Source organism: Cnephaeus nilssonii, assembly GCF_951640355.1.
Source record: "Cnephaeus nilssonii genome assembly, chromosome: 12".
NCBI classification, from domain to species: Eukaryota; Metazoa; Chordata; class Mammalia; order Chiroptera; family Vespertilionidae; genus Cnephaeus; species Cnephaeus nilssonii.
Genome location: NC_137083.1, coordinates 43528137 through 43541849, shown reverse-complemented (window position 1 = coordinate 43541849; position 13713 = coordinate 43528137). Strand labels below are relative to the sequence as shown.

The window sequence follows — 13713 nt, the reverse complement described above, 5'->3', positions numbered from 1 at the left end:
TGCGGAGGAGCAAAGAATTTTTAGTAACCAGCAGAGGCTCTCCCTGATGACAGCAACTGGCACCCCGCCTTGGTCTGGTGACCCCACTCACCGGCTCTACCATCCCACCACGGCCAATGCCTACCATGTTCTGCACTCTGCCGCCTGCTGCTGACACCCGCCATGTTCCATGCGCACCTCCTGGTGGTCAGCGCACATCATAGCAACCAGTTGTTTGGTTGTTTGGTTGTTCCACCCTTCGGTCTATTTGCATATTAGGGTTTTATATAGATAGATAATGGTGTTAATTTTACATACTTGGGGGTTTGTGGAATCTTTAAAGTGTGAGCCCCTTATTTGGTCACTGGTGTCAATTGTAAGTGCTTGCCCCTCATCTCCATCTCATCCTATATAAAAAAAAGGCTAATATGCAAATTGTCCCCTTGGCCAGGAGTTCGACCAGCAGGCAGGCCAGCCAACCGCCCTTGTCCCCTCTCCCTGGCCAGGCTGGCCGGACCCCACCCATGCACGAATTCATGCACTGGGCCTCTAATACACACACACACACACACACACACTGAGTCGCCAGATTATTATGCGTTCAGAGATCATAATAATCTGGCCACTCAGTGTGTGCGCGCGCGCGCGTGTGTGTGTGTGTGTGTGTGTATAATTTAGCCATAAAAAAGAAATCCTGTCATTTATGACAACACAGATGGACCTTGAAGGAATTATGCTGAGTGAAATAAGTCAGACAGAAAAGGACAAGTACTGTATGATCTCTCTTCTATATGGGATTCCTGTTATGTTCCCAGTACAGGAGCTCAAAAATATTCCCCAAATATCACTCTGTTGAACTACAGATGAGTCTCCTCACAGTGATTTCAAACTAGCTATAGTGCTTCAAGTAGCTTTATGGTTCATCATAGCTTTCCCTTGATGCTGCAAAATTACTGTGAATAAATGTGAAATGATTACTTGAAGGTGCAGAGTACACTGCCTACATGTATCTCCAGATAGCCTTCATAAATATTCTGTAAATCCCACAGGAAAAATACAGTTTAATAGTAAAAAATACATTTAAGTATCTCTAATTAGCCACTTTAACTGCCACTCTAATGATAAAAAAATAAATTACCCGATACAAAATGAATGTCCTTGATTTAAACTCTTAACTAATATCTTGGAAATAATATAACAGAAATAAAAATAATTTGGGAATGAGAAGAATGGAAAGAAGTTTTGAGGAAGATTCACCTCTTTGGAAGAAAACAATTTTGTCCGTTTTTTGTGTCATCACTGTTCCAAGTTAACACTTGGGTTTAAATTTTCTGCAGTTAAATTTATAAGCAGTTTATATATCAGTCTTTGCTGTTCATTAAAAACATTCCTCAATACCTTTTTATAAAGTTTAAAAAACATCCTCTAGCAGGAGTTCCTAACCACCTCCCCCATAAGAGCACATTGGGTGTGACTTAGATGCTGTAAGCTTACAAGGACCATTTGCAACCGCATCTGACCCCTCAGGCCCCAGGCTGCTGTCCCTGCCCGCCGCCCAAGACCAACAGCCCCTGTGCCCAGCTGACAGGTGAAAGGCTCAGACTTTCACCCCCTGCTGTGCACTGCCAGGATGGTACACCCTCAGCAGAGGCAGGGGCAGGGACCAGCCTTTCGGTCTGCAGAAGGCTTATTAGATAGATGTTCGTTTTCTAAATCCTAACAGCCTTTAAAAACACAGGCAGGATTTGGAGGGGATTGCTTCCTAGGAAGCTGGCATACTGCTGATTCCTAGAGCTGTTTTCCTTTTGTTAAACTTCATCTTCTGCCTGTGCCTGCCGCATCCCAGCAGAGAATGGTAGGAGGCTGGCTTGCACACAACATGCATTCAAGACAGTTATTCACAATCTGGGCACAGATTAAAACGTTGCTTCGATAAAAGGCTAAATCAGGCTATTGGTCCACATTTCCTTTTTTATTCACATGCTGTCAGTATGCTCGATCAGGTGCACATTAAGATGGTAAATGTTACCCTTAGGAGACTTGCGCATCATGGAAACACTATTCGCATTTCAGACAGTGACCTGGGGATGCTACAAACTTGCAGTTGTCCTCTCTAGAGAGATGGGTGAATAGCTAACTGGAGTCAGAGCTAGTTCTCCCCAGAGCTTGCAATGCCCACTTGCTAAACAGTTCAGAGTAGACATTTTGGGGATGTCTCCCGTGATGCTTTGGATGGTTGTCTACAGTACTAAGTTTGACAGATGAGTGAGGAAAACTTTAGAAGGAACATCTAAGTAAATCAGTTTGAGCAACAGCATAAGGAGCCAGCCAGCCTTCTCTTTCTGATATCCATACTAGAATTGCTGAGCTCTTGCCAGCTACCAGACGCTATGCCGTTGGTAGGCCTGATACCATTGTAAAACAATCTGTTTTACTGAAAAACCATTGTTAAAAGAATTTGTGTGTTCGGTACATAAATGACCTGAAAAATACAACTGACAGTTTTCAAAATGGTGAAAAATAAATGTGTGAAGTCTAATGAAGTTTTTTTGTTTTTAAATGGAGCCAATTTTCCTTGCTTATACATGTATCCAAAAAAGATACAAAGAAAGGAGTGATTAAAAAAAAAAAAAAAGGAAAGCAGATTTACCAGACAAAGCCAAGTTATTGGAATATTGCAAGGGAATAGTGCAGAAGAGAAATTTACTAATAAGTGCATTTAACAAAAGAGGAACTAATATTACCAAAACCCTACATGATACAAAGAGGCCTGCCTTCAAGGTATTTTATGTACAGTCTGTAATCCCAGCACTTGCTAAGACCTCTATTTTAGAATTTAACTCATCATATTATAGATCATTGTTTACATGACTAGCTCCACAACTACTTACACCTGAGATCAGGGGGCTGCATCGAATTATTCTTTCTGTCCCCTGCACATCCTTACAGAAGGTTTGCTGAAGGCGTAGGAAACAATCACTGAATATGAAATACGGACTCCCTGTGTGGGGTCACAAGGAAGGTGTCGCAAAGCAGGCGGGACACTGGGCATTTCCATAGGCAAAGGTGGGAAAGCACATTTCAGCAGTAGCGAAAGTACCAGGCCGGCTGCACTGCAGCCACGGTGCGGAGAAGACTGTGGCCCAGACAGCGGGAGCCCTCAGGGCTGCCGAGAAGAGCTCTGTTTTATTCCACAGGCATCAAGGAGGCACTCAAGTGTGTTCAGTCAGGGGAGTAACCAAATCCCAGCCCTCCTGTGGGAAGATTACTTGGGCAGCTCTTCGAAGGATGGATTAGGAGAGACGTGAGGCGGGGAGATCAGTTGGGTTTCACTGCAATAACCCTGGTGAGATTCAGTAAAGACTTGAGCAAGGGTGGTGGCAATATACGAAACCAGCAAAAGAAAGAACGAGATAAGAGAAGAATCTAGGGCCTTTACAGGGAATAATGGAGGATATAAACAGCACAGAAATGGAAGTAAACACTGAGGAGCAGAAAAGATGAGGCCTTCTGAGGAGATGCTATTCATCAGTTAGGCAAAGATTGGCTTTTTCTTGGCTACAGTATTTAGATTTAAAAAAAAAAATCCACCTTTACTTTGGCCCACTAGACCCCACTGATAAAGAAACAAGGACTTAGGAAAGATGCACCATCTAATTAAAAGGCAGGACCTTGTTGGGAGCAGTAATTATTATTATCCTATCTAATAAAAGAGTAATATGCAAATTGACTGTCACTCCAACACACAAGATGACTGCCCCCATGTGGATACAAGATGGCCGCCACAAGATGGCCATCTGGGAAGAGCAGTTGGGAGGGACCAGGCCTTCAAGGGAGGGCAGTTGTGGGCAATCAAGCCTGCAGTGGAGGGCAGTTAGGGGTGACCAGGCCGGCAGAGGAGGGAAGTTGGGGGCAACTGGGCCTGCAAGGAAGGGCAGTTGGGGGGGACTCAGGCCTTCAGGGGAGAGTAGTTGGGGGGTGCCAAGCCTGCAGGGGAGGGCAGTTGGGGGGGACCAGGCCTGCAGGGGAGGACATTTAGGGGTGACTAGGCCTGCAGGGGAGGGCATTTAGGGGTGACCAAGCCTTCAGGGGAGGGCAGTTAGGGGCAATCAGACTGGCAGGGGAGCAGTTAGGTATCAATTAGGCTGGCAGGGGAGTGGTTAGGGGGTGATCAGGCTGGCAGGCAGAAGCGGTTAGGGGCAATCAGGAAGGCAGGCAGGCAAGTAGTTGGGAGCCAGCAGTCCTGGATTGTGAGAGCTATGTCCGACTGCCCGTTTAGGCCCGATCCCGGTAGGATCGGGCCTAAACGGGCAGTCGGACATCCCTCGAGGGGTCCCAGATTGGAGAAGGTGCAGGCTAGGCTGAGGGACACACCCCCGTGCATGAATATTGTGCACCGGGCCTCTAGTTTCAAATAATAGTTTAGAATAGAAATAAATACTGATGTTTTAATGCTAAAATAGGTTTAGCTGAAAGGTGGACACCATGAATAAGGTTTCCTCTGCAGCTGGCCATGCTGTCAAGATTCCTAGCCTACAGGGTTCTAACACGACAATTCCAGAAACCAAAATACTTGTGTTCCCAGAGAACATTGCCCTAGAGCAGGCATGTCAAACTCATGGCCTGCGGGTCATATGCCTCATTTATTTGGCCCATGTAAGCCTTTGAGTTTGACATGCTTGTCCTAGAGTATATATATATATTTTTTTTTCTATGAGTTAATATAACAGAAATGGGATCATCACCCTAGAAACCATGTAATTAGAAAAGGAACAATAAATGCATTATTATTCTTTAAGATTAAGTCTTAGAGGGCTTTCCCTTAAACCACCCAAGTCCTAAGCATCTGTTATGCAACACCTTTGAGGACAAACTTCATGAACAAAATCAGCTCAAGAAAGCCAAGCGTGGTGCAAATCCATGATGACTGCAAAGCTATGTGAACCTCTCAGCAGGGCCCACAGATATCTTTGCTTAATTTCTCCATATGCAAGATACCTTCAGTGACAAAGTAATAATCTGTTAGGAGAAAAGACATTCTTAGTTTTTTCTCACTTTTATTTGCAACTTAATAGCAGCAGCATTGCTAATGCATTCTATTTATCTAAAAACATTTGAGAAAGTAAAGCCTTTGTGTTTTCACAAATGGGGGGGAAAATCACCTATCTGAAAAGGGCAATACAGATACTTTAAATAGCTAAGACCAACTTATTAATCAAATAGAAAATGCCTAACTTGTTTTTCATATCTAACCTGAAGACATTTTAAATCATCACAAATTCAGCTGTACCTTTGCCACAGAAATTATTGTTATAAAGCTCTCCAGTGTAAAAACATTGCTTTATCAATTCCCCTTTTAAGTCATTTCCCAAGTAGATTGTCATCTCTCAACGGTTCTCAAAAGAAGCATCTTGTAAACCAAGTTGCTACATCTCTACTAAAAAATTCCTGGAATCAATTCACTAGACCTGCACTGGGAACCATTTCACAGAGCCTAGTTACATAAGTAAGCATGTTCTTAAAACACCAAAGAAATAAACCTATTTGTTCCACATATGGACTCCAAGAAGAAAGACAATTGACCTGAATCCCCAAAAGAAATTTATCAGCTGAGATGGACTCCTCATGGTCAACCAGGGCCCTGTCAGTCTTCATTTCCAATCATCACAACAGTACTTCTCTTTCTGCATCCGTTCTGGGGTTTTATTTTTTACTAGAGGCCCAGTCCAGGACCTCCTCAGGGGATGTCTGACTGACGGCTTAGGCCTGCTCCCCGGGGGACCAGGCCTAAGCTGGCAGTCAGACATCCCTCTGGCAGCCTGGGATGTCCATTAGTCAGACATCCTTAGCACTGCCACTGGCCAGCCATGAGCCAGCTTCTGGCTGAGCGGCGCTCCCCCTGTGAAAGCGCACTGACCATCAGGGTGCAGCTTCTACATTGAGCCTCTGCCCCCTGGTGGTTAGTGCACATCATAGCGACTGATCGTTCCGCTGTTAGGGTCAATTTACATATTACCCTTTTATTATATAGGGTATCTTTTTCTTATTTGATTGTACTGTCTAGGACCTTTAATAAGGTATTGTTTCCAAAGAGGAAGCTCTCAACATTTCATCAGTATGTTAGGTTGGTAGTATTTAATTTAATAGCAGCATGTCCTTCATCTTTTATTGTAGGATTTTTTTTTCCAGTTTCTTCCCTTAGTATTTATTATGCATATTCTCTTGACATTTAAAAGTGTTTTAGGTTTCTTCAATGTGTTCATGTTTTATTATAGCCTTTAAAAAAAAACCTGATGTGCTAGATAAGAATAGTTTATTTAGCTCTTGTCACAAGATCATAAATAACAAAAAGGTTCCTTATTATTTTATTCTTTTTTTCAACAGTGTTTATGTAGCTCATTGTGGTAAATTCAATAATAGAGAGAATGTGGTTGTCTCTACTGAGGGAAGAGAGGTTGGAAGAAAGCAGTGCTCAGCAGGGTCAGTTGTCACAGTGGCTGAGAGAGGGTGAAAGAGGTCTCATTACATGAGCTCCAGAAAGTTCTTGGTGGCTTTAGGGAGGGGTGGGCAACAACTAGTTGTCATGGCGTTTAGGAGTGACAGGGATACAAGGCCGTGGGGACATTGAGCAGATCTCCCAAGGAACTAGCTGGGACCTTTACATCTTTACTTTTGCTTTCACTGAATCCATAATTTGAGACTTTCAAGAGTTCTCTAATTTCAAGATGGCCTGTTGATAAATTTATTCCACCTTAATCTAAAGAAGGATTTCATGTGAAACTAGAGGTGAAATCCAGGAGCAAAGGAGAAGATTTGAGAATTTATAGTTAAAAGTAAGGCATTTTTGGTCATAGAGTAAGTCAGTGAGAAAATAAATGTTTTTATAGGTTTTAAAAAATCCCACACAATTAGGTGTATTTTTCAGAGACTTCTTAAATCGTAATGGAGGTCTTGCTTATCTTAGAGTGTATCTTCATGGAAGAGTAAAACAAGCAGTAAAATGAGCTTTTCCCAAGTATAAAGAACAGACTTTTGCTTTTCCCACATGTAACATAAGTGCAGTTTGCTGGCTAACTGTGACTAAAGAGCATGAAGCTGCATGAACAGACAGCCATGTGGATGTTGGGATTGCTAACGAGTGGATCTCTGACTGAAGGAAAATGAAATTCCATCTTCTGTTCCTTATTCATTCCACCCAGCGTCCATGGGGATGAGGCATTTGTGAAGGAATCAATTATCCATTTGTTAGTCGGAGGAGCCTTACAAATTATACATTAGCAGATTGATTTCTTAGGTTCACTGTTGGGGGACCAATAGCTTAAGGTGGGATGATGAGAAGTACCAAGGGAAAAGAAGTTGCCACAAAGAACACTATTAAAAGCAGCTTTCGAAATGACCGTGAATTTATTCCTAATTGAAGAGCTGACATAATCCATACTAAGTGTATTTATTTCAAGCATTTTACATTAGGTAATTGATTATCACATGAGGAGTACATGTTGGTAATTTTGCCTTTTCTTTACATTTAAGAACTTGAGACCACCTGTAGTGGACTTGGACTTAGAAGGTATATGCAAGTCCTTGCCCCCTCCTGCTTCCTTGGGCTTCTTTTTTTGTTCCATTAAGGAAACATTTTTGTATGTTCTGTAGTGTCAGCTTGACATTATTGATTTTTGAACAAACTCACTTATATTGTCCAGAATTCCAAACATGTCTCCATTAGGAATAAAATTGTGGCTAATGGAAAATACAGCTGAGGCCATTTTTCTCAGATCTTTTTTTCTCTGGTCTCTTACCCGTACCTAAATCTACTCCAGTATCCCCATTTTGCAAACATACCCCTAAATTATATGCATATTACAAGCATTTGAAAAATCAGTATTGAAGAAAGACAAAAATCTTACCCTCTATTTTTTTTCTTGTACTCTTTTTCTTTTTCTATTGTGATTATTGTTTTATTTCTAGTATATAGAAATGACAGACATATATGTCAGACATTTGTTCCTATTTCTGAGAGGAATGATTTTACACCATTGACAGCTGTAATGTTATGGAACTATTATAGAAATTGATATGCATAGTGGTAATACTTGATTATCACCCAAGACAAAAATATGTGCTGCAGGTCTCTCTCCAGAATGATGGCTGTAGCAGTCAAGAGTAATTTTGTGTTTTTTTTCTTGATTGATGAATTTGCTACATAATTATTTAAAATTATTCATCTTTTGAGTACAAATTAAATATTTGTTGTAGGAAATTAGCAAAACATAAAAGGGTACCATCTAAATGATAATATCTCAGCACATAGATGTAACCATTGCTGATATTTTGGAGTGTGTACCTCAGGTCACATGCATTATATATATAAACTGGAGGCCTGGTGCACAAAGTTTGTGCACGGGTAAGTTCCCTAGGCCTGGCCAGCGATCAGGGCCAATTGGGGCCTTCCAGCTGCTGGCCGGGGCCTTCCTTTGTTCCGCATGGCCCCCTGGTGTTCAGTGCACGTCATAGCGAGCGATTGAACTCCTGGTCTCCTGGTCGAACTCCCGAGGGGACACTTTGCATATTAGCCTTTTATATCTATATATATAAAAGCCTAAGTGACCGAATGACTGAATGACCGGTCGCTATGATGAGCACTGACCACCATCTATATATATAAAAGCCTAAGCAACTGAACAACCGAATGACTGAATGACCGGTCGCTATGATGTGCACTGACCACCAGGGGGCAGACGCTCAATGCAGGAGCTGCCCCCTGGTGGTCAGTGCGCTCCCATATCCAACCTCCCGCGGTCCCTCCCCCCAGCTGGCTGGCCCCAATGGTCCCGATTGGGCCAGTCGGCCAACCTCCTGTGGCCTCTTCCTCTAGCTGGCCAACCTCCCACGGCCCCTCCCCCCAGCCGGCCAACCTCCCATGGCCCCTCCCCCTGGCCAACCTCCCACGGCCCCAATCAGCCCCGATTGCCGGCCAGATTGAGGGACCCCACCCATGCATGAATTCGTGCACCAGGCCTCTAGTATAAAAATACCTGTAAATGTAATATTATATATAAACATTGGATTGTACTTACACAGAGCTAACCAAATTATGAGATTTGGGGGCATAGTCCTCCAGACTTCCAAGCCTGTTAAAAAATTCTGACACCAGCTGCAAGTTCTAGGGGTTCTCAAATCTGCCCCCATGTTTGATGATTAGCTAATGGGCTCATGGAACTCCCTGACAGCTATTATACAGGGTATGCCAAAAGTAGGTTTATAGTTGTGAGTACATGAAACACAGAGTTTATTCTTATATTATTATTCATTTACTAATTATTGTATTATTTATTTGTATATTTGTCATCTTATTATTGGTGTTGTTTTTTCATATCCTTACTTATAATTTATCTTTTGGGTAATGATGGCTGGTAATTTTCCTATTTTTGCCCAGCCCTGTGTTCATAATTATGGTTTATTTACAGGGAAATGATACAAGTCAAAAATCAGTCAAAAAAAAGGATGCATAGGGCAGAGCCTGGGATGATTGTAAAAGTGATGCTTCCATTGTACAAAGCACATTTTACCTTCCTGGCATAGATGTGTGCCTACCAGGAAGCTCACCTCGGTGTCCGGGTTTTTATTGGGGCTCTCTTATGTAGGCATAACTGGTTAGTGGTTTGTCCACATGGTTGAGGTCAGCTTTTAGGTTGACTCCACCCTAAATCACAGACTAGTCTTTCTCCCATGGCTAGCCCCCACCTTAAGACTATCAGGTGTGACTGGCCCCGGCCATTAACAGAGACATCTCTGTCGCTCGCGGTGGTGTGACAGATTATCTTCCAGAAGCCAGAAGGGCAAAGGCCTGCTGTACATTTTTAAATTTTTAAATTTCTGTTTAGGCAAGGTCAATTTTTTTTCTACATAAAGCTTAAAAATACCCCAATTTATTTTGTGTGTTTATGCTTTTAATTTTTATCATTTAGATTCCTTGCTTTTAGAAATTAAGATAATTTCCATATCTCGGTGTCTTACAAAAGAAACCTGCTCTGAAAAGCATCTTTGCACAGTAATCTTCTCCTTGGGTATAATCGGCAAGGCATATTTTAAAGAATTTTGATATGCCTTGCCAAATAAGCTTTTAGAAAATTTTTCCAAATTTGAGTGTCCATCAGCAGTATAATGTATCTACTTTTGTGCTTCCTTGCCAAAACTAGTTATATAAACAATCTTTTCTGATTCTAACCTGGCCTGGTGAGTCAGTTGGTTAGAGTGTAGTCCTGGTATGCTGAGGTTGCAGGTTCAATCCTCAGTCAGGCCACATAAAAGCATCAACCAATGAATGCATAAGTGGAACAACAAATTGATCTCTTTGTCTCTATCTCTGTCTCTGTCTCTGTCTCTATCATCTCTATCTCTGTCTTTCTATCTCCCTTCTCTCAAAAAAAATTTTAAAAAATTAAAGAAAATATTTTCTCATTCTATGGACAAAATATCTGACTGTTTTAGTTTTCATGTATTTGTTATTACAGAGGTTGACTATTGTTCTCCTTTACCTACAATTTATACTGTTTCTTTTGTGAGTTGACTATTTGTGAGTAAGATATCCAAATTTCTTTCAAAACTAAAGAAAAATTTAAAATGTATAGTAAGCTGCAAAGTTGTTTACAATATACACAAGGAGGGATAAGTACCCCTAATCTATAATAACCTGTCATGAATCAGTATTAAAGTGATGGACACCCCAGTAGTGAAACTGTCCCTTTCTCTGGATTCATGCCTAGAACTTATAGTTTAGGATTGCAGTTTTTACTGATGTATTAACTAGCTTTTCTCTTCAGTTCTATTTTAAATGGCCCAAGAAATAGAAAATATTTGTACTCCCACTTTAAAATAGGTAAAGGAAGGAGGTAGTAAATGAACATGTGCTAAATACCTCATCTTCTAAATGCAATTGTGTTGATTTTGGGAGAGACATAATTCAACTACAACTTATAGTAATTTGAAGATAATCACTAATAAGATGAAAATAGAATAAACTATTCTAAAATTTTTCTAGATAGACAAGAGAAAACAATTTGAGTAATATAGCAAAAGAATAAGAAGGAAATGGAAAAACATTATTCTAAAAAGTATAGAATAATGTAGCAACTAAGCTTTATATAGTTTGTTACTAAAATAAAAATTGCCTCAGCTTTGAAGGACAGGTATCTTACAAGATTATGGAAATAAAAAATAAAGAGATGACCAAAAATATACTATAAAAGCCAAATAAAAAATAACATGTTGGCAATAAAAATGTGAGACAAAGTAGGATTAAAGGCAAAGAGCATTAACTAGCAGAAGATATATTAAGTTTACAAATTAAAGGGAAAATATAACAGTTATATTCTTTGATGTGTCAAATTATAGAGCATGTAATATCCAGCCAAAGCTTATTTGACTAATATTCAAGAAAAAATGGACAAAATTGCTATTGGGAAGATTTTGAAATAGTTTCTTCCATTTTTTGAGATCAAGAAGAAAGAAATGATACATAGAAATGAAATAATGCAAATAACATGATTAAAATATAGTTATTTTGAAGTTCAAATAGAGAATATGAAAGATGATATTTTAGGTTACAAAGACAAATCAGTAAATTTCTAAAAATAGATATACACATTCTTTGAATGTTATTGTAGTGACACTATAGTTTATTAATAACTAGATAAATAAGCAAATAACACTGTCACTGTCCTTAGAAATAAAATAAAATGTTACTTTTCTCGAAGAGGAAATAGTTTATTGCCTTTCACATTATTTTCTGGCTTGTAGTTTATGGCCAGTGGTATACTCCAAGGAAAATGCAAATCATTGTTTTATGATTAACAAGTGAGCAGTTATAATTAATAAGCAATATATTAAATGTAAGGAAATTAGAATAAGATCAGCAACACTGTTCTAAGACAAAAAAGGAAAATTAATATTGATTGAGAATAGAAATTAAGAGAAAACATGAAACATATAGCAAATTTATTGAAGTCTGGCTTCTATAAAAAGGCCTCTACAACTGTTAAATACTTGGTAAAGGTAATCAAAGAAAAAAGGAAATAAAATATTTATATACCTGTAAGATACTGCTATGTATATATTTTCATATTTGTAAATATGAAATAAAAAATTAATGTTACCTACCGCAGAATTGCTGTGAAGATTAAATAATATAAAACTCTTAGAATAAAACCTGATGCATAATAATCTTATTAAATATTAACTTATTAGTAGTAGTATGACTTCTTACTGTTACTACTAATACTGTTAAAATATTAAATGAACAAAAAGTAAAATAAAATATATTTTCATCACTAAAAATTTGAAATGTACTGTTTTCTGGGAAAATTGAAATAAATGACCATTATAGAATTAGAGCATTTGAGTAGCTTGACAATAATGGGGAAAAACATAATCTAAGAAATAACAGACATTTTCATGGGCAAATTTTCTTTTTTTATTTAAAAATTTTCAATTTTTATTTTTATTATGAACTATAACTTTAAAAACATATAAAATATACAGTGAAACAGTTATAAAGCAAACAATCATGTAGCTACCACTCTGTTAAGAGTAGACCATGTGACCCTTCTGGTCACAGTTCTCTTAGGGTCCCACGTACTCACCTGTATACTAGTAGTAATAGCTGCCTAGCTTTTCTTTTTCATTTCATACCATCTATGTGCACCTACTTTACACTGTATTGTAGTTTTGTCCATTTTTTGTATGTTGTGTAAACGGGATCATACATATCAGAAATGAGAAAAGGATGCTCACTATCATTGCTATTCCCAGAGTAAAAAGTGCAAGACTTCTAAGGGGAAAAGTACAAAACTTCATTCAAAGACACTAAAGAAGGCCTGAATAAATGGAGAGATGCTTCATGTGTATGGATTAGAAGAATCAATATTGTAAATCTATCAAAGGGAAAGCTATCAACATTTCACCATTAAGTGAGATTGAGGAATTTTTCTCCTAGTGTACTAAGAGTTTTTACCATGAATGGGGGTTGCATTTCTTTTTTTCCTTTCTTTAAAATTTATTTTGTATTTTCTTATTCTATCAGCATTTATCCCCTTTATTCCCTCTCTTACTCCCCCCCACCATAATCACCACATCTTTGTCCATGTCCATGAGTTCTCAAATTTCATCAACACTTTTTCCATCTATTGAGATGATCTTTCAATATTTCTCATTTCTTTTATTAATGCAGAAAATTATAATATATTCATTAATTTCCCTATGTTACATCAGCCTTGTATTTCTGGAATAAACATTGCTTTTCTATATATGCTGACTTCATTAATATTTTCTTTAGGATTTTTCTATTTCTGTTCATGAGAGATTTACTTGTACTTTTTCTTTCTCTTAATATTTTTGTTGAGTTTTGTTATGGTAAGTTTATACTGGCCTGGTAACATGAGTTGGGGAGCATTTCCTTTTAATCTGTTCTCTGGAAGAATTGTGTATGATTGGATTTTTTATTCTTTTAACTATCTTTTTTGAAGTTAATATTCTAGTTAGTGAGTTTGACAGTAAATAAAATAAGTAAAACACGTAAGTAGTAAATAATAGTTTACTGGCTCCGAGCAACTAGAAGAATGTATTAGTCTTTAACTGAGATAGGGATACCATCAAGAAGGGCTCTTTTATGATGGAATATCAGAATGTTGGTTTTAGATATGTTTTGATTGAGATGCCTATTAGGCATCCAAGTACATA

At 38.8% G+C, this 13713-nt stretch overlaps 1 protein-coding gene across 1 annotated transcript in view; it reads left to right on the top strand.

The window, feature by feature from the left end:
• VPS41 (VPS41 subunit of HOPS complex) overlaps nt 1–13713 on the top strand; it is a 141502-nt gene that overhangs the window by 41182 nt on the left and 86607 nt on the right. The window lies entirely within an intron of this gene.